The sequence below is a fragment of the Astatotilapia calliptera genome, chromosome 16, assembly GCF_964374335.1.
Source record: "Astatotilapia calliptera chromosome 16, fAstCal68.1, whole genome shotgun sequence".
In the NCBI taxonomy this organism is placed as follows: domain Eukaryota; kingdom Metazoa; phylum Chordata; class Actinopteri; order Cichliformes; family Cichlidae; genus Astatotilapia; species Astatotilapia calliptera.
The window spans coordinates 19,302,499-19,323,738 of NC_137437.1; the positions used below are offsets into that span (position 1 = coordinate 19,302,499).

General features: G+C 37.6%; 1 protein-coding gene and 2 long non-coding RNA genes across 8 annotated transcripts in view; 2 read left to right on the plus strand and 1 right to left on the minus strand.

Moving 5' to 3' along the window:
• uggt2 (UDP-glucose glycoprotein glucosyltransferase 2) overlaps window positions 1-21,240 on the minus strand; it is a 197,994-nt gene that overhangs the window by 95,934 nt on the left and 80,820 nt on the right. The gene's annotated exons all lie outside the window — the stretch shown is intronic.
• LOC145421140 (uncharacterized) lies at window positions 1,458-7,056 on the plus strand. The gene is made up of 3 exons (XR_013902446.1): window positions 1,458-3,459; window positions 4,630-4,656; window positions 5,945-7,056. It is a non-coding gene; the product is annotated as an uncharacterized LOC145421140 (long non-coding RNA).
• LOC145421143 (uncharacterized) lies at window positions 15,608-17,424 on the plus strand. Of its 2 annotated transcripts, XR_013902450.1 has the most exons (3): window positions 15,608-15,997; window positions 16,179-16,315; window positions 16,402-17,424. It is a non-coding gene; the product is annotated as an uncharacterized LOC145421143 (long non-coding RNA). The 2 variants fall into 2 exon arrangements; XR_013902449.1 differs by having other exon boundaries at window positions 16,179-17,424.

Sequence of the window (21,240 nt, forward strand, 5' to 3'; positions counted from 1 at the left end):
ATCTTGTGTGTGTGTCTCTCTGTGCATGTGTGTTTCCTTATGTGTACATATTTGTGATTGTGTGGCTGTTATATATTTTTTTGCTGATTTTTTTTTCATTTAACAAGTATATTTGAGGGACCCTCAGCATGTTCAGCATTTTTTCAGCTGTCCATTTTGCTTTTCCAATTTTTCTGTTTAACTTATTACTATTGTGCTAAGTCATACTATTTCTGCTATTTTATAAGATTTGTGCTTAATATAGTATTTCTGCTTTTATAGGATTTGTGCTTAATATAGTATTTCTGCTTTTTATAAGATTTGTGCTTAATATAGTATTTCTGCTAAATGTAGTATTTATGCTTAATCATACTATTTCTGCTTTTCATAGGATTTGTGCTTAATATAGTATTTCTGCTAAATGTAGTATTTCTGATTAATTATAGTATTTCTGCTAAATTATAGTATTTCTGCCAAATTATAATATTTGTGCTAAAACATAGTCTTAATTTAAAATTACAATATTCATAGTTCATCACAGTGTCTCTGGTAAATCACAATATTTCTGCTCTGTTGTACTATTTTTCTAAATCATAGTGTTTCTGTAATGTTTAAGTATTTTTGGCTAAATATATTCTTTCTGTTATCTTATACTATTTCTCCTAAATTCTTGTATTTTTGAGAAGTTATCATGTTTCTGGTAAGTTACAATATTTCTGCTAAATTCTGCTATGCTATTGTATTTCTGCCAAGTATTATGTTTCCTCTAAGATATTGCAGTTCTGCTAAGTTATTCCATTTTAGCAAAGTTCCTTTGCTTCTACAAAGTTTTTACAATTTCTGCAACTTTTCAGCTTTTTCAGCTAGTTTTAGCAGACAGCTTCAGCTTTAAAGCAATTCAGAATTCATGATTACAACCAATATGTAGTAGAATAAAAGAAACAAATGTGCAATGAACATATCAGGAGTCCCTGTTAAAAAGTCTCATAGCAGTGTGGTTAAGGGACCTCCTGAACCTCTTGAGTCCTGCAGTGGAGTGAGATGAACCTCTGCAGCTCCTACTGTGAGGATGCTTAGGCGATCACCAACACCAGCTCCTTGGTGTTGGTGTTCAGCAGAAGACTGTTCTTATTACTGCAGTCAGTTAAATAAATCTATCATAATAAAGTACATTTTAACATAATGACCTTGTGTTTATTTATGTCTTTTAACCATTATTTCAAATTCAAAGAATCCTGTTTTAAACATTTATTAAACTTATAGAATTAAATTTCTGCTAGTTGCTTTTTGTTGCAAAAAAATCTAGTATAATAATATTTAAATTTACATATATTTTTCACGTTTTCCATGCCAATTTTGTGTAATTGCGGAGTTTCCCACTACCCGTGAATGCCTCTTTTTTTAACGTCTCTGCCTGACTCCTGAATCTCCGTACACTCTCAGCTCGATCCCCACCGGTAAGCGCTGCTTCTCTGTCTCTCTTTTCTGAAATGAAATGTCTATAAGCTGTATGAGGGATTTACCCAGTTGTTGTTAGTGACTTATGAAGCCAGTCGAAGTATAAGTCATGTTAAAGTAACACAATGGCTGCTTTTTTAGTGAAACGTTGTAATTTTACTATTTAAAAGGAGTGTTTGGTATGCTAGCACTAAGTGCTAACGCCTAGCCTAGCTGCTATAGGCCCAGTGTGAAATTAATATGGTTCATTTGATTGTTTATTACAGTTATTGTGTTGTATTTGGTTCATTCGGTGTGTTAGTGTTTCTGAGTCTGTTAGGGAAGCTGAAGTTAATTCTCTTCACAAATCAGTCAGTTAAAAACGGCCTCATTCTTTCGGTTGTAAGGTAATGAGCCGTCATTTTAGAACCACTGATTAGCTGCTGAAGCAGCAGGGTCGGCAACTTCAAAGGAGCCATTTTACCGCCATTAGCTGTTTCCCAAAACGTCGGCTGCATCTTTCGGAGGACCCAGCCTTCGCGGTCTACGTGGACCGAGAAGGCTGTGAAACTGGACGGTCTAGCCTTCAGATTTGCGTCACCGCTGTCTCTCTGGAGTTTAATAAACTCGGCCGTCTGCTCCTTGCTATTTAAAATATAACAGGACACTGGCGTAAATTCTCGACCGTTTAACGTTTATTGAGCTGTGTGAAAATCCCGGAGGAACCCACCGGATTGATTAATAAAGCTTTATTTAATCTAATAATCTAATAACTTTGATCTCAGCCAAACCGATTTACTCCAGAACAAATAAAACACAGAAAAAGGCAAACAATTACATTTTTAAGTTATCAGAGTGACTTGTATATCATGTTTAACCTGAGTAGCGAAAGAGCGGGGGTCTGAACCCCCCTCCCGGCTTGCCATCGAGCCGGTGGGTGACAGACGTCTCTGAAAACGTCGGCACACTTTTGCAAATATGCGATGTCTTGATAAACCAAGCAGATATTTACACCGCTACTTTCTCGCCTAAAAATATGTTAAAAGTTTATTCGGGGAAATGAAGGACTCATTTGTCGGCCGCATTTGAGACAGCCTTCGTCGACTGGCTGTGACATAATCGGCCTTCAAATGCGGCCTCCGGAGGATGCAGCCGACATTTTGGGACACAGCTTCTGACTGAAAGCCGGGAGAAAAAGAGTCACGTGCCTGTACCGGTGTGTTTTTGTGCTGTGGGTTAATTAACAGAAGGGAGAGAGAGAGTGAGGATGAAACACATAATATAAGAATAATAACATCTCTTAACAAGAAGTTTTTTTTAATTAGGTAATTTTAGTTTTTTAGTTAAATTTTAAGAACTGTTTAACAAACACTTGTTTGTGCAGGTTGTTTTTTTTTTTTTTTAAATGAAACCTACACCTGCAGCTCTGTTTAACTTCTCACTTTGTGAAAAACTAACGAAATATAAAAAAGTCCACCTTCAAATAAATAAAATGCAGCAGTGCACCATTAATATTATAAATATGATATGTAGATATTTAAAACAACAGCATATTAAATGATACTGTGTGCAGGTGATAATATTTTTAGGAAGCAGAATTTGAATGCAGACGAACTCAAATGTTGAAGCCTACAAAAATATCATCCAAGCTTTCATTTATGATTGTTCATGCTTTGAAATTGTGATGTCAGAATTTGATAAAGTGTGCAGAGCTAGGTGTAGCAAATCATTGCTTATTAAATCTACTGTGTTATCTAATAGCACCAAACTAATAGAGCTATCACATAACTAAGAGACGTGTGTGGCTTATTACAAATGGATGAAACCATATTTTACCTTAATGAAGACAGTAATCTTTAATAAGGTGTAGAAAAAGGTGAGTTGTTTGTTGCTGTGGTAAACAAAGAATGTACTGAATCTTTTGTACTACACAGAGTGATGCAGTATTGACTGTGATGCTGATTTGAGTTGTCTCATTCTGTATTTTTGTGCTTTGTCTTTTGTTACACAGAGTGAAAGAGATCTTTGGTTTTGCCTTTGCTGGTAAGTAAACAGTGATTGTAACTGAGGCAGTATGAACCTGGCATTGCGTAGCACATTTGACAACTTACATACAGTAGTTTGACTTTTTGTGATATGTTTCCATTTACTGATGGGCAAAAACACAAAGTCAGGATTTATTACCTGTAGCAGCAAAGTCCTCACACGGGACCTCTGACTGTCCCTGAAAATGTCCCTGAAGTTTAATAGCCCATTTATGTATGATTTAAATTTCTTATGGCTTATTGAATCCAAACATAGCTAAATGTCAGTTGTTCATTTTCTCCTTATGTTTGTGGATTTAAGTAGCAGACAAAACAATGAAAGTGTTTTAGGGGAGTCAGTATAAGTGGTTGCTCAAACACTTAAGAGCTGCACAGGTATTGATTCATATTGTCTCTCAAATTCTGCTGATGTGTTACATTAAAGTCAGAACACTGTAGAAGTATTTTGTACAGTTAAGCAATAATGAAAAACTAAGAAAACCAGAGGTGTGAGTGGACATTGTTAGGTACATTACAGCCAGTGTGTCTAATTAGTTTATCACTTATTTGGTGAATATAATGTGTTTTAAAATTTAATAGAAAAGTTGCCAAAAAGGTACACTGCAAAATACATAAATATTCCTAGCAACAGGTATAATGAAAGGACTTTTTAGTGTAAAAATTTAAGACATTTAATTTTAATTACAAAACATGGTGCACCTCTGCTATTGTAACATGTCAATATTTAAAACTATTTTAAGATTTACATATTCATATCAGACATGACGAGGTTTTCTGTTGCTTCTGATTTATATAATTATTTTGTATCTAACATTTTTAAAAGTTTTGGCTTTCACACTTTAGTAGTACTGACCTGTTGTAGAAAATGTTGGAGCCACAAAGCTTCTGTGTAGGAAATATTTGGTATATCCTGCACTTGTGCCAACAAATATTGGTGGCTATTCTTTATATTTCTGTAGTAATGAATGCTTTTATTACACTTGCTACAGCCATGTGAGACGCTGCAGTTCATTTATCTCCTCTTTAGACTACATTAAGCTCATAAAGCCTTAAATAAATTAAGAATTTTACTAGTTAATTTATGTCACAGTAAATTGGATTGTGTGTGAAGAGGCTCAACAGTCTGAATCATCAAACAGTGATCTGATTAATTGTTTCCTTTCTCTAGACTGCTGATCTGATCGTCTCCAGTCTGGTAAGTAAAGGTTTGTCTGAGGTACAGTGCTGGGAAATGTTTCTCATTATAGGACATTCAGTTTAGTTGAGTGAGTCAGCACAGCTCTTGGGAATAATCAGATCGTAGAAAAGTCTGTGTAAACATTTCCAGACTTACAGATCTCTCTTATCATCATAGTACATTTTTAATTAGGCCCTAATATCGGCCATGCTAAGTTTATTGTAGATTTAGTGGAGTGTGTATTAAACATGCCCCATATTTGACTGAAAAATGTAGAAACTGCTGTTTAGGAGTCATCTGTCTCCAAATTTTTCATTTTGCCAAAAGTCATACTGAGTAAATTATTTTTTACTTTTATGTTAACGGCTCCCCAGACATTATGATATACTGTTGAACCAGGTAAGTACACACAGAAACGGGAATTTGAGACCTTTGGGCATTTAGGATCATGTGAGTTGAGTGCTGTGACGTGTTTAAAGCAGGTGGTCTGAAACTGTCTGCTCTGACTTCATTGTGTGGGTTTAGCTTGACCATATAATGTTTATAGTAAGTTACTGTAGCACCACATCTTGGTTTACAGACTGTGTTTGTTTTTATTGTGTTAATAGAATGCAAAAATGTCCTTAGAAATGTTCCACCACCATATGATAAACATTTTCATTCAGTTGAATCTAATAATGTACTGTACGACTCTTCAGTGTGTAATGATATATATGTTCTGTATTTTTCGGACTGTAAGGCGCACTAAATTCTAAGGCACATTAAGCCAAACAAAACAGATAAGTCAAACTTTATTCAACTCATTTACAATAACTCTCAAAATTTTTCAGTTGTAAGACATAAAATACAGAACAATACACTCACTTTTCAGGATTTATGGACTGATGAATGTGGATTGATCAGTTTGAAATCTGCTTCATAAGCATGGCTCTCAACAGGTGCCAGGCCCTTATACACACACACACCATATTATGTTGAAGCACAGTACGAATTACTCTATGAGGGTGCTGACTATGTTAGCCATGCTCCTTAGAAAAAAAGAAGAAAAAAAAAAAGAAAAGCCATGCTCCGACAATACATCAAGTGGTGCTGCTTTGTAGCTTACCAAAGTCATACTAAAACATTTGACAGAGTGCCGTGTACCACATAGAATTGGTTTGAAATCAGTAAGCACAACCATACAGAAGGTGCACTGTCTATTTTTGAGAAAATTAAAGGCTTTTAAATGTGCCTTATAGTCTGAAAAATACGGTAAAGCCAGGTTTATTGGAAGTGTGTCTAATTCCACTTTCTTTCTGTCTTACAGGTGACCTGCTGCAGAAAACCCTCTCCCTCTATCATTAACAAGCCATTAACAAGCAAATTCAGTCTGTCCTATCACTCTCCCTCTCCCTGCTCCATCTTTTTTGACAAGCCATTCTATCTTCTATCCATTCTCCGCCATGTACTCTATCTAATTTTGACAAGCATAAGCCCTAGTTTGACAAGAAACCAAGTTTGACAACAAACCAAGGTTGACAACAAACCAAGTTTTTGGAAATTGAAGTTACCGCAACTTCGACGATCTGTTTTCAGAAATCTGAGAGATCTCTGCTCTCACTGCTCCTTCTTTCCTGTCGTTAAACTCTCTCATATCCACTCATTTTACTGGAAATTACAAGTAAGAAGTTGAATATACAGTACAGTAGAAGTCACTGTAGAAACTACTTACACAGCCCTACATTTGTCATTTTAATTTTGCATTACACTTTGGAATAAACATTGATTGGCTTACAGGTGCAATTGCTTTGATAAATTATATAAAATATACACCTCTTAAAGGTTTATTTGTAATAAGACAATCTGGTTATTTTGTAATATATACATTCAGACTGCTCTATTTACATAAATATTAAATTAGATTCAAATACATTTTTCAAGTCTGTTTCATTGAGTATAACATTTGACTACAGTAAGTTTATACTAATATTATTTAAGGACAAACCCATTTCTATTACTCAGTGTAAGTATTGAGTTACAATTGTCATTGAGAAGCTGCCCTGAGGACCCAGACTTCCTGTTTCCTGACTGCTGCAGAACATCCAGCTGAAGAATCCTCATCGCCTGTCATCTGATCACCACACCACCACAGCTCCTTATATTTGCTTTAGATTTTAGATATCTCAAAGATTTACACAAAGTCTACTTCAAAGCTAAGAGTTTTATTATAGCCTGTTGATTGTTGAGATTTATTCTGCATATTACTTCACAGAAGTATAGACCTATTCATTAACCAGTCTGGTTAAAAAAAAGAAGTAATAATATACAGTTGTTGAAAAAGCTACAATAAAACGTTTTTAAGGATCTTTCAATAACTTTTATATTGAGTTTGTATTTAAGCCAGCCTTTTACATCAATTAAACGGTCATAAGAACACTTTACCATTTGTATAGTTGATCCATTTAATAGAAACTTGAGGAGTTTTTCAGTGTTTACAGGTTGAGTTTTGTATACATTTGTGTATAAATACATATAAGGTCCAGTTTGTACTTGCACAAAATGCCAAGGAAAGGTCAAAGGTCACAGTCCCAGAAGCTTAGATGGCAAAAGCAGAAGGAACAGGTAAATCTTTCTCAGACCGGTGAGCAGGTAAAGGTGTCTGTTACAAGTATTCCCAGTCCAGAAGTGCAGCTCAGCGTTCAGACGGCCGCAGTGTCTTATGCAGATGTGGTAAAGAGAGGTGTTTGCTCATCATCTGTGCCAAATGCTAAAGTACAGCAGGTAATCCAGACTGAACCCCAGCTAACTGTGCAAACGCAGCATGATGGAGAAGCTCCAGGACCGTCTCATGTACAGGTTACAAACAGTGAAAGTCGTCCACGAGTGAGTAGCATCTGTGCGTCTCGAAGCCAGGCCAATGCTAAGTATGGAAAGTACCGGAATCAGCAATGCATGGCGAACAGTTTGGTTTTCCTGTCATTCTTACACGAGGATGAATTCATTACCAGAGCAGATCTCAACCGTGTGTTGGACAAAGGCCATGCCGTGTATTCAGATGCCAGAAAGAGGTTTGTGAACAGCGTGTTTCTAGCCTGTGATGAACTTCCCACTGTGATCATCAGCCGCAGACACGAGTATCAAGTCGACATGTCTCAGTTTGCTCATTATGGCACATTTGACGGTACAGATCATCTTCCGAGCCTTGAACAGGGACTACAGCGTTTGGCTTCAGAGTTTCGCTACGCTTTGCTAGTCATGGGAGGAACAGCCATCGCAGTTTCCAGGCTGACTTCAGGTGAATACGCATACTTTGACCCTCACCCACGTAAGTCTACAGGAATGCCATTGTCGCTAAGTGTAAGTGGTGGAACTGCAGTTATGTTAAAATTCACACGTCTTAACGACATGATTGACAGGATCAAACGTTTGTACCGAATGTGTAGCATCGCACCAACCTGTGCTTATGAGCTACAGCCTGTTGAGTTCCACAGTGAAAACGCTGCTGACCAAAGAAATGCTGATGAAAACAGACAAACAGCTACAACTGTTTCAGCACCAGCTTTAAATGAACCTGAATTTGAAACCCCAAAGTCCACTGAGCAGACACAGAAAACTGTGGCCGACACTTTAGCTACTGAAGTGATGTCATCCAGAGGGGATTATTCAAATGAGCCAGCTGCTGAGCTGAACAATTCTGATTATTTAGAAATAGAAACCTCTGCATCTTCTGTGAGAGACACTCAGGTAACATCAGATTCTGTTCCTCAGAAGGATCCAACCGCTGCCAACCGCTGTTCAACAAAGACAACACAGGAACTTTCACATAAACTGCTGAAATATAGTAAACAGGGAAGGAAAAAAATGAGGAGAAGATCATTGGCCCAACAAAAACTACCAAAAAGAAAGGATCCTGATCACAGACAAAAGAAGACTGTGTACAAAAGTAATCTATATAAGCTAAATCCTATATATAGAGAGAAACAGAGGGAACATTTGAGAAAGATCTATAAGGAAAGAGATGATTTTAAGGAAAAACAGAAGGCGCAAATGAGAAGGATCTATAGAGAAAGTGCTAAAATTAGAGAGAGAAAAAGAGAACGTGTCATAAGGATGTATAAAGAAGATTCTTTATTCAGAGAAAAGCAGAAGGAACGAATAACAAGAACATACAGAGAATCTCCCGTGTTCCGAGAAAAGCAGAAGGAACGAATAACAAGAACATACAGAGAATCTCCCGTGTTCCGAGAAAAGCAGAAGGAACGAATAACAAGAACATACAGAGAATCTCCCGTGTTCCGAGAAAAGCAGAAGGAACGAATAACAAGAACATACAGAGAATCTCCCGTGTTCCGAGAAAAGCAGAAGGAACGAATAACAAGAACATACAGAGAATCTCCCGTGTTCCGAGAAAAGCAGAAGGAACGAATAACAAGAACATACAGAACTTGTGCCGAATTCAGAGAGAAACATAAAGCTTACATGAGGTCATATGTTTCTAACCTATATAAAGAAAGTGTAGAATTTAGACAGAAAAAAAAATGTTACATCACTAAACGTTATGGAGAAGAGAGACAATTTCAGCAACAACACAAAGAGAATATGAGAGAACGAATGAGAGTAAAATATTGGAACGGTTTTTCTTTTAGACAGATGCATAATATCAGATGTGCAATGAACATAAAAAGAAAATATCGTCAGATGCATCGACCAGCTGAAAGTTTACAGTGTCATCCAGATAACAGTTTAATGAATGAGGCCATATCTCGTTTCAGATCCAACATTAAATCAGCACCATCTTATGTTTGTACTGTTTGTCTAAAAGCTTCTTTTCCTAATCAGGTGAAAATCTGCAAAAGAGAAAATTACTCAAAACACCAAACTGTAGCTCAGCAGTGTCTAACTGGTAAATTTGTTCATGTGTGTGATGAAGCATGTAATGATCACTGCAGCTTTCCTGTTGAGAGAAAAAAAGAGTATATCTGTCACACGTGTCACAGTTCCCTCAAAAGTGGATGCATGCCCAGGCTTGCTGCTGTCAACGGTTTAGAACTGCAGGATATTCCAGCTGAACTGTGTGATCTCAACATTCTGGAGAGACATCTGATTGCCAAATGCATACCATTTGCAAAGATTATTCCTCTTCCAAAGGGCAGACAAAGACTCATACGTGGTAATGTGGTGTGTGTACCATCTGAAGTCCAACAAACAGTTGACTATCTACCTCGGCTCAGAAGCCAATCACAGATCATGAGGGTGAAATTGAAAAGACGACTGTGCTACAAAGGCCATCAGCTGTTCCAGACTGTCACCTGGTCTAAACTGATCGAAGCCCTGCGTAAACTGAAACAGAGTCACCCACAGTACACAGATATTGTTATCAGAGATGATGCATTGCTTTGTGATCCAACATTACCTGATGATGACAGCAGTGATGAAGCCAGCATGGGAAGTGATGATTATGATGAAGCAGATTTAATGGAAATTGACAACTATGAAAAAGATGCCCTTTTGTGCGAAAGTGAGTCTGAAAGTGAACAAGCTATTAATATGCAATCCTGTGATGAACAACCAGAGGAACAAAATCCAGATGAACCAGAAAGTGATTTGAACAATGGAGGTTTTGCTCTAGAAAGTTGTCTGCAGCCTGTTGACATTTCAGAAGAGATTCTCTGTTTCAGTGATAACACATATTGTGTGGCTCCTGCAGAAAGAAACAATCCTGTTAGCTTCTTCAGAACTCCTCATTTGGAAGCCATGGCATTTCCTGTGCAGTTTCCTACTGGTCAGAATACACTGGATGAAAAGAGACTTCTTAAACTCACACCAAGTGCTTACTTCAAGTCAAGGCTTTTCAACATTGATGCAAGATTTGCTAAAGACACAAATTACCTGTTTTTCTCACAGTTTGTCACTGAAATACATTTGGCTAATTCCAGCATGACAATACAGCTAAGGAAAGGTAAAACTATGACCAAAGATGGACGCAAAATCACATCAGGAATGTTACAAAGTAAGACAGAAGTAGAGAAGCTGGTAAGAAATAAAGATGCAATCAGATTTATGCAGCCACTCAGAGGAACTCCAGCTTACTGGCAGAAAACTACCAAAGATTTATTCAGTATGATTCGTCAAATAGGAACACCTCAGTTCTTTGTCACTTTCTCTGCTGCTGAGATGAGATGGCCTGAAGTGATTCAAGCAATAAAGAGACAGCAAGGTGAAGAGGTTGATTTTGAAGCCCTGGACTGGTCAGAAAAGTGTGAAATTCTAAGATCAAATCCAGTAACCACCATGCGGATGTTTGATAAGCGTGTTGAGGCTTTGTTCAGAGATTTGCTTTTTTCTCCTGCACAGCCCCTTGGTGAGATCATTGATTACTTTTACAGAGTTGAGTTCCAGCACAGAGGTAGTCCGCATATACACATGTTGCTGTGGATTCGAGAAAAGGTAGAAGCAGATGTGGATGACGACCAAACTGTCTGTGACTTTGTGGACAGATACATCTCAGCTCAACTCCCTGATCCAGAAAAGCAACCTGAACTGCACAAAAAAGTCACTGAACTACAAAAGCACAGCAAAAACCACACAAAAACATGCTTTAAGAGTGTGAACTCTGGTTGTAGATTTGGGTTTCCAAAACCACCATCCACAAGAACAATGATTGTGAGACAGGATGAGGATTCAGACACTGAAGCTGCAAAAGCCAAACTCAGACCTTTGTTGAACCTGCTGAAGGAACCTGAAGCTGCTTCCCTCACCATAGAGCAGATTCTGTCACGATGCAACTTGACAATGAATGAGTATGAACAATGCCTCCAGAACATAAACAAGAAAACAGGTCTGATTCTGAAACGTGACCCAAAGGACTGTTGGATCAACAATTACAACCCACACCTGCTTGAAGCCTGGAACTCTAATTTAGATGTCTCATTCATTTTGAATGCCTATTCATGTGTAGAATACCTCTGTAAATATATAACGAAGAAAGAATCTGGCCTCTCTGAATACCTGAAGACAGTTATTGATAACTCTGGAAACAACATGGTCAATGAATGTGATGAAATGAGAGCTGTGATGCAGGCTTACTCAAAAAAGAGAGAGATCAGTGCACAGGAGTGTGTGACTCGAGTCTGTGGCCTAAAAATGAAAAAATGTTCCCGCAGTGTTGTATTTGTACCAACAGATGATAACCCGGTAAAAATGAGTCGGCCCATGAGCTTCCTGGAAACCACAACACATGACAGTTGTAATATTTGGATGACAAGTTTGAGTGATAAATACAAATGCAGACCTGAGACCCCAGAATATGAGGAAATGTCACTGGCTGATTTTGCTGCCTTGTGCAGGTTGGTGAGTGGTCCAAATGAAGGAAAAGATGTGCTTCCTCTTCTAAACCAGCTTGGATTTGTACAAAGGCGAAAGAATGATAAACCAGCTATAATCAGATATTACCACTGTTCACAGGAAAAAGATCCTGAGCAATATTATGGTCGACTGTTGAGACTTTACCTTCCACACAGATCAGAGCAGGAACTGAAACCACAATGTTTCCAAACCTATCAGTCCTTCTACAACTCAGGTTTTGTGCGACTTCCATGTTCAGACCACAGTGAGTCTGTGAAACGGATTGTGAAGAGAAATAAAGACAAGTATGAGAAGAACTCTGAGGATATTGAGAGTGCACTGGAAGAGTTTGAACAAAATAGGGATGTTGTGATCGATGAATGGTGTAATCTGGCTCCTGAATCTGAAGTTGTGAGGCTGCAATGTGATGAGAATCTTCCTGAGAGACATTCTGATGATGAGAACGAACAGGAGAATGTCCCCGACTACAGTCGTCAGTCTGATGCTGTAACAGAGATCAGAGCCATCAGAGAACAACCTGCAGTCGATCCAGCCGTGGTACGTGTAATGTATCAGAATCTGAACCAGAAGCAGGCCTGCGTGTTCTATGCCATAAGAGACTGGTGTATTCAGCGAGTTTGTGGTTTGAACCCAGATCCATTTTTCTTCTATATCAACGGTGGTGCAGGAACTGGAAAGTCACATCTGATTAAGTGTATTCACTCTGAAGCATCAAAGATCCTGAGCAGACTGCCTGCTAATGCAGAAGAAGCTGACATATCAAATCCAACTGTTTTACTGACTTCATTTACCGGGACAGCAGCTTTTTCTATCAATGGCTCTACATTACATTCTCTACTGAAACTACCCAGGAGTCTGAAACCACCCATTCAAGGACTTGGTAACCAACTGGATGAAGTCAGATCTGAGCTGATGAATGCAGAAATTATTGTTATTGATGAGATTTCAATGGTTTCAAAACCCCTTTTTGCCTATGTGGATGCAAGACTGAAACAAATCAAAGGCACTCAGAGACCTTTTGGTGGAATGTCAGTTTTAGCTGTTGGAGATTTTTACCAGCTGCCACCAGTGCGACAGTCTAAACCTCTCTGCGTTTACGATCCAGAACAGATTGACCTATGGCAGGAACATTTTCAGATGATCACTCTAACCGAGATTATGCGTCAGAAAGATGATGTGGCCTTTGCAGAGATGCTGAACAGGATTAGAGTGAAAGAAAAGACGGATGAACTTTCTCAGTGCGACAGAGATTTGTTGTCACAGGCTGTGACTGCACCAGAAGAATGTCCAACTGAGGTCTTACACATTTATGCCACCAACAAGAATGTGGAATCCCATAACACAGATACCCTGAAGAAGCTTCATTCAAACATCATAATCATCACTGCAGACGATTTCCAGAAGGATAAACGTACAGGCAGAATGGAACGAAGAGACAAACCATTTACAGGTGGGAGAAATGATTTACCTGACACTCTGAATGTTGCTGAAGGAGCTCGAGTTATGCTGACCAGAAACTTGGACACACTAAACGGTTTGGTCAACGGTGCTTTTGGTATACTGGTAAAGGTGGTGAGATCTGAAAATGATGGACACATAATTAAACTGGGGCTCAGGATGGACAACCGGCAGCCTATGAGACACAACCGCAGTGCTAATGCAGCATCTGATGATCTGGTTTACATTGAGAGAGCAGAGGAGAGTCTGAAGTTTAAAGGAGCGGTACGCAGACAGTTTCCTGTAAAGCTAGCATTCGCCTGCACAATTCACAAAACTCAGGGTCTTACAACACAGACAGCTGTAGTTTCAATGAAGAACATTTTTGAACCAGGTATGGCTTATGTTGCTCTCAGCAGGGTGACGTCTCTCAGTGGACTGTATTTACAGGACTTGGATGAGAAAAAGATTTACGCCAATCCCGAGGTAACTGCAGCGCTCCAAACCATGAGACAAGCCAGTGTTGAGGAAATGATGCCTCTTCTTCAGGTCAGAGAAACAGCCAACAGACTTGACACTCTTACACTGATCCATCACAATACGGAGGGTTTGCCATCTCACATCAGTGACATCAAGAGTCATCATGAAATGTGTTTAGCAGATGTTTTGTGTCTCACAGAGTCTCACCTCCAAGGCTCCTTTGTTGCAGACAGTCTTCATTTGGATGGCTACACCATGTTCAAACGCAACAGACATGTGTCCTACACAAACTTTCCTCACATGGCCAGCAGAAGTGGTGGTGGAGTTGTTGTGTATTTGAGGAATCATTTTCAGGTTCAGGTAAAACAGTATCTGCATAATGTCACTGATCTTGAGTTTTTAGTGTTGAAGGTTCAGGCTCCATTCCCTGCACTCATTGCTGTTGTGTACAGACCTCCTGACTACAGTTTGACACCGTTCATGCAAAACCTGGTAAGTCTTTTAGATTCACTTGAAATAATGGACTGTCACCCAATCATTGTGTGTGGAGATTTTAATGAAAACCAGTTGCAGAGTGGAAGAAAACAGATTCTGGAGCAGTTTCAGTCGAGAGGGTATTCACAGCTGATCACTTCTGCCACTACAGACAAGAACACCCTGCTTGACCTCATTTTTATTTCTCAGCCACAGCTATGTCGTCATTCAGGTGTTCTGAGATCATACTACAGTTACCACAACCCTGTGTTTTGTGTCCTGTCCTTGAGCCAATCATGAAGGCTTCTGGTGAGTTTTGAAACAATTACAGATCATGTTTGTTACAGAGTTTACTGATTGTAGAGTATGAAAAATATTTTTCATTGGAAAAAATTGTCTTCCCTACTCTGTCTGTAAGAAGACCCTTTCTTATTGCAATGTTATTAATCATTTCACCAAATCATGGCTGTACTTCATGCAGAGCCGGGAGATCTGCTTTCTGTTATCATGCACCTCAGATCTGAAATATACTTCATTAAACGGACATAATTTATTTTTTATTCTCATGTTTTAAATGACTAAATCTACTTATACATTTTTTCATGGATGTTAATTGTTATCTCCTTTTTTGATACTTTTTTTACTCTGACGTATGTATCTCAACAAACGAGATCTTCCCCTCAAAGATGCTTTCAAATATGAAATAGTAAATAAATAAATCCCAGATAAATGCAGGTATTTATTATGGGTCACATGAATAAATACAGACAATTATATTTTCTTGATTATAGTAAATTTTGTAGAATCAAATGTTTTTGGGATGAATGAGGTTTTGCTTATCATGTTTTACAGGTAAATTTTTTTTAAAGTTTTAAACTATCTTCAGGCTAACAGAGATGTCTATAATTATACATTATGTAGAGAAAAACATTTTTACAGCTTACAGAATTTGTATAAAAACTGATTTAGAAGTACATGGAAAGTTTCTGCATCCATTTTCTGACTTGGCCTTTATCTGGGTGGGTTTGGGTTTGGGTGGATAAAGGCCAAGTCAGAATTCTCTGAGCAGCTGGAAAAAGCTGATAATAAACAAAGACATCAGAAAGCGGGGGCTTTAGGTGTAGCCCCCGCTTTCTGACGCACTAATTAGATTTAGTAACTGACACCCCATACCAGCATTATATAGACACTTGGGGGCAGAGATGGGTGGGTGGGGAGGGTGGGTGGGTGGTGTTAAAAGCACTGTATGTTTTGTAGATGTATTTTTTTCAGACAGGGCACACACAGTCCTGTTTCCTTTGTGGGAAAACCTTCAAACTTCACCATCCTCAGCTGAAACAACAACATCTTAACACCATCTTCATGAACTGCTAAGCCAAACCTGATCCATCAGTGCTGGACTGCACAGATAACCACATGCCACACAGAGACTGCTGTTTTATGAACTGCTATACCAGTGTGTCTTCAATGGAGAAGATGACACACCCATCACCTGACCTCCTGCCTGATCTGGAGACCGTCATGATGCTGCCACACTACACACCTCTGAGACCATGAATGATGACTCCTACTGAGGAAACTATTTCCTGTCAGAGATGCTCAGTGATCCTCAGAGCAGAGAGAGGTATGATTCTTTATCTTTGATAAAAAATGGCAGTGTTTTTAATTCAATTAATTAATTTAAATCCTGTTTAGTGCATAAATAATTCCACACTCAAATGATTATACTTGTTGACACTTTTTGAGTTTTAATTCACATTACGGATTACAAATCTATGCTTTTTCTACTCTGTCTCTCTGTGCAGGTATTGCTGTCTTCTGAGTTCTTCAGTGTCCCAACTGAGACATTCAAACCTCATTGCAGAGCTCATGTCTTTCCTCACCATCATGTGACTGTGAGATTGCTCTGGATTCTGGTTATGTGGCCTGCAGCACCTATAAGGTATTTCAACATTGTTCATTGTATAACTTATTTGTAGTTTTTAGGCCTTAACACAAATAAAATGTTCCTTTTTCTGTATTTTTTAGAACAAGCTCGTCCAGTGTGCCTGCATTCCAGCTTCTTAGACTCTACTCAAGTGGACAGAGTATCAGTGTTTGGCCACTCTTACAGACACCAACTTCTGTCAACTCACTGCTACTGATCAGGCACCTCACTCCAGGAAGACACAGGGCTGCAAGCCTGTCATCGTTTCCAGTGTGGCTTTGTATTCTTGGGGTAGCATCAGATTTTTCCCACAAATATTCAAAGGTAACACTTGTTTTAAGCTTAGTTATTAAATCAAAAGTCTTCCCTTGTGTTAATTTTTTTTATTTTATTTTATTTGTTTTTGTTTTCTTTTAGATTTATGTGCACTGATCGGATGTGGTGGAGCTTTGTTAACTGTGTGGAAAACATCTGTTTGTGATGATATTTACAATGAGGCTTTAAGGTGACAGTTTCCATGTAATTTCAATCCTTTTACTAAGCAAAAACATGTTTGCAATTAACATATTTTTTTTAAGTTTTATCTTCTGGATTTCTGGTTAACATTCCTCTGTGACAGCAAATACTAAACTGGTCCAAGTACCCAGCATATCATTGGTCAAAGGCAAAAAGGACCACATGTCACACTAGCAATGAATTATTGACTGTGTTTGTGTCATCAGATTTAACTAACAATATCAGACATATGAAACTGAACTCTGGATTAATGTGCAGATTTTTTTTGTGTTTTTTTTTATTGTTGAATAATTATTTTGTAGAACAAACCCAATCTATTTACCCAAACAATGTAACTTGTTTGGGTAAATAGTGGATTAATATATCTAAGTCTATAAGTATAGCAAGCTGAATTCATACAGACACACAGCTCTAAATCCTGGATTGTAGGATGTACAAAAATGATCATGTGATTATTATGGACATTTAAATAACTATATCTATTGAACCATTACATGTATTCTTTTTAGAAATTACACAATCTCAAAATGTGAAAAAAGAAAGTGTTTAAGAGAATAAATAATGTGTGTTTGTATGAATCCTGCCTTAGTATGGGGTGTCAGTAACTACATTAGTATAGAGTAGGTCTAACAGTGGTTTTCCACATCTGCTCTAATACAGCAGTCCCCAACCTTTTTTGCGCCACGGACCGGTTTATGCCCGACAATATTTTCATGGACCGGCCTTTAAGGTGTCGCGGATAAATATAACAAAATAAAACTAGTACCGGTACTGAAAAAAAGAAAATTTATTCATAACACACGTGAAAAGACCCAGGAAAACCAAGTAAACGATAAAAACGATAACAAAATAACGCTGAAAACCGATAAAAACCCTGAAAACTATACATTTCACACCTGAGCCTCATCTCTCGCGGCCCGGTACCAAACGACTCACGGACCGGTACCGGTCCGAGGCCCGGGGGTTGGGGACCGCTGCTGTAATATGTATAGATAATGGGTCAGACATATAAAGTCATTTTGAAAAGTTCATAAAGGTCATTTATATGTGTTCCTCTTTATCATTTTATATCAGGTCAAACAGCTGACTTGAGTTTTGATCAGAGTAGAACCATGACATTCATGCTAATGGTTCTACTGTTTACAGTTACTTTATGATGGATTTCACCCTGGTCACAGCACTATGTGAAAAGCTGTTAGAGGTAAAGTTAAGCCAATTAATACCTCATCATAAGTCACTCTCTAACGCAAAGCAGTGATTATTTTTCACTGTAATTTATTCCACAACAATGTTCTTTATTTGATCCTTGTTTCTTTAAATATGCAAATCGATTGTTCAGCTGTGTGACTCTCCACACCTCAAATATATCACAATGTGGACTTCATTTTGACAGTATTTTGTAGATTGGTACCATATTTATCATCAAATCAGGAAACTGTAAACTAATTGAAAAAATTAAGCTTATGAAAATTTTAATGTGGCATAGGAACATGTTGTTTATCCTTGCCAAATGGTATTTACACAAAACTCCAGCAAATCAGAGGATATATTTTTGTCTCTCACTTGCTATATATGTGTATATTTTTGCAGTTAATAGCCTATCATGTGTCTGCGCATCTTAGGGCCATAAACATAAACATGGCAAACAAGGATATGTTCACAATTCCAACAGATGCTTCAATTGTTTGTATAGATTTTAGATCAATTTGATTTGCATTTTCTATTAATATTTTTCTGTTTGTTCCAAATGGTATTTTTATTTCTTTATGCCATTATTGTAATCATTGGAAACAACTGAGTAAATATTTTGTATCATATGTTTCTAAAAATATTTGAATGTTCTACTTTTCTACTACTGGTTTTCTACTTTCTAAACTTTCTGCCACTTTTTGGCATTTCAATAACATTATTTTTGGGTGTTTTAATTTCTGACCGCAGCATCTTGTGCATTTATTACCTAAATGTTGTTTGTGTGGGTCTTGCCTTTGTTATGTTTTTTTGCCATTTTTAGATTTCACCAGCTGTGCAAACTCGCAATTTTACCTTGGTTTTGTTCCACATTAGTTTATCTGCCGGCACGTTTTCTTCCTTTTCTAATGTTTTTGGTAATTTTTCACAGTTAAACAAGTAACTTTGAGGTTACTTCAGCATTTTCAGCTGTTATCTGTTGACAGTTTTGCCTAATTATTACATTTCTGCAAATTTCTAGCAGTTCTGATAAGTTGTAATATTTCTGCCAAGTTTTTAATTTTCTACTAAATTATATTATTCCTGCTAGGTTACACTACTTTTGTTTGTTATGTTATGTTAAGTTATGTTATTCTAAATTATTGCATTTCTGCTAAGTTATTACATTTTTCTTAACTTGATATTGTTCTGCAAAGTTATTAAAATTTCAGCAACTTTTTAAACACTGACTTTGATTTCTTCAGCTTCTTCAGCTATTTTCAACTATTTTCAGCAGACAGCTTCAGCTTTACAGTTTCCTCTAAGTGATTGCAGTTCTGCTAAGTTATTACATTTTAGCAAGGTTCTTTTGCTTCTGCAAAGTTTTTACAATTTCTGCAACTTTTCAGCTTTTTCAGCTACTTTTTGCAGACAGCTTCAGCTTTAAGCATCCACACTGCATTTTCGCAGGAAATGCAAATTTTTCTAGTTATTATTATTCTTCAAGTTGCTCGTTTTTCGTCCTTTAACTACTTCCACAATTTTTGTGCTATTTTCACCGTTCAAATTTTAAACTATTCTGCTATTTCTGCTAATTTGCGCTATGATTTTTGCTATTTTTTGCTATTATACTTTTTAAAATATTAAGCTTTTTTCCTTTAATTTGTCCCATTGAAATGAATGGAAAACTTCCAAAATTCTGCTAAATTTTGCTTGTTTTTGAAACTTAACTACTTCCTCATACTTTCGCCTAGAAAAACCATTCAAACTTTAAAATGTTCACAAATTATTGGGCTATTCATGTATGATTCAGCTTTTTCAAATCTTTTACCGTTTTACTTTTATGCCTCTTAAAGTTTTCAGTTGCAAAATTGTGATTTTTCACAAAATACATGCGTTGTTATGGTTGCTATGCTCTTGGCTTCCAGTGTGTCACTGAAGGTTTTGCAATTTTCACTTCATGTCCGAACAACTTCTTGCTACTTGCTCAATTTTCACTCAACTTCCACAAATTATACATCAAAACGTAGGTATTTTTGCTGGCTTTCAGAAAATGTCACTATCATTGTTGTGGGATTTATAGAATTTTGGCAAATCTCCTCAGACCAACACAAGGTCACAAAACTCTCCATATAAAGTCAATGGAGAGCTTGTTCAAAATCATCGCTGCATTTCTGTAATGAGAGGCATATTCGAATCGTCATATCTCCTTAACGAAGCAAAGTTAAGACATGAGGCTTGTCCCGGTATATCTTCAGACACTCCTGACGCTCACAATTCAAGAATTTCTTTCTCACCTATTACCGTTCTGAAATGAGTTGGACTTGTTTGAGGGTAGGAAATTTGTCCTTCGCTCAGATTTCTTCAGATTTCAAACTGTGGAAATGAACCACTTTTTTCTCTCGTCATAACTTTTTGTTGGATTTCCACAGAGACCTGAAAATTTCTCTGACTGTTCACCAAAGCCTGCTGTCTCTTACGGTGAAAGAATGATATCGATACTCCAAATAGATTTAGAGTTAGAAAGCGTTGTTTGAGGGCAAGTCAAGGCAGTTTTTGCTTTGCTCTGCTCAGTTATGGTGCATTAGAAGTCTAATATCTTTAATAATTCATATTTTAATGATAAATTGTTAACACTGGAAGATTCCCCCATCTCTTCTGAACAAAACGGTGTAAGAATGACCGCTCTAGCCCCTACGGTTAGGAAATTATGGTCATTTGTTTGAGGGAAGTCCTCACTATGAGAAATAGGCTGCAATAATCCTGTGCCTCTCTGTCCTGCGTGTGTAAAAAGATGCACCTGTTTTGGCGGGAAAACGTAAACAGCCACTCTGATTGGTGGATTTAAATTCGGCAGCTCTCTCCCTCTGTGTCTGTCTGTGTGTGTGTGTGTGTGTGTGTGTGTGTGTGTGTGTGTGTGTGTGTGTGTGTGTGTGTGTTTAGTGGGAGAGAGAGGACCCTGCCCTTATTTGGCAGCATGTCATTGTAGGATTTAAATTGAATATAGTTAGACTGGTTGACTGGATTAGAGCCTGTGTTTGTGTGTCCCTCTGTGCATTTGTGTTTCAATATGCCTTCATATTTGTAATTTTGTAAGTTATTACTATTCTGCTAAATGATACTATTTCTGCTTTTCATAAGATTTGTGCCTAATATAGTATTTCTGCTAAATTATAGTATTTATTATTTTTATAGGATTTGTGCCAAACATAGTATTTCTGTTAAATTATAGTATTTCTGCTTTTAATAGGATTTGT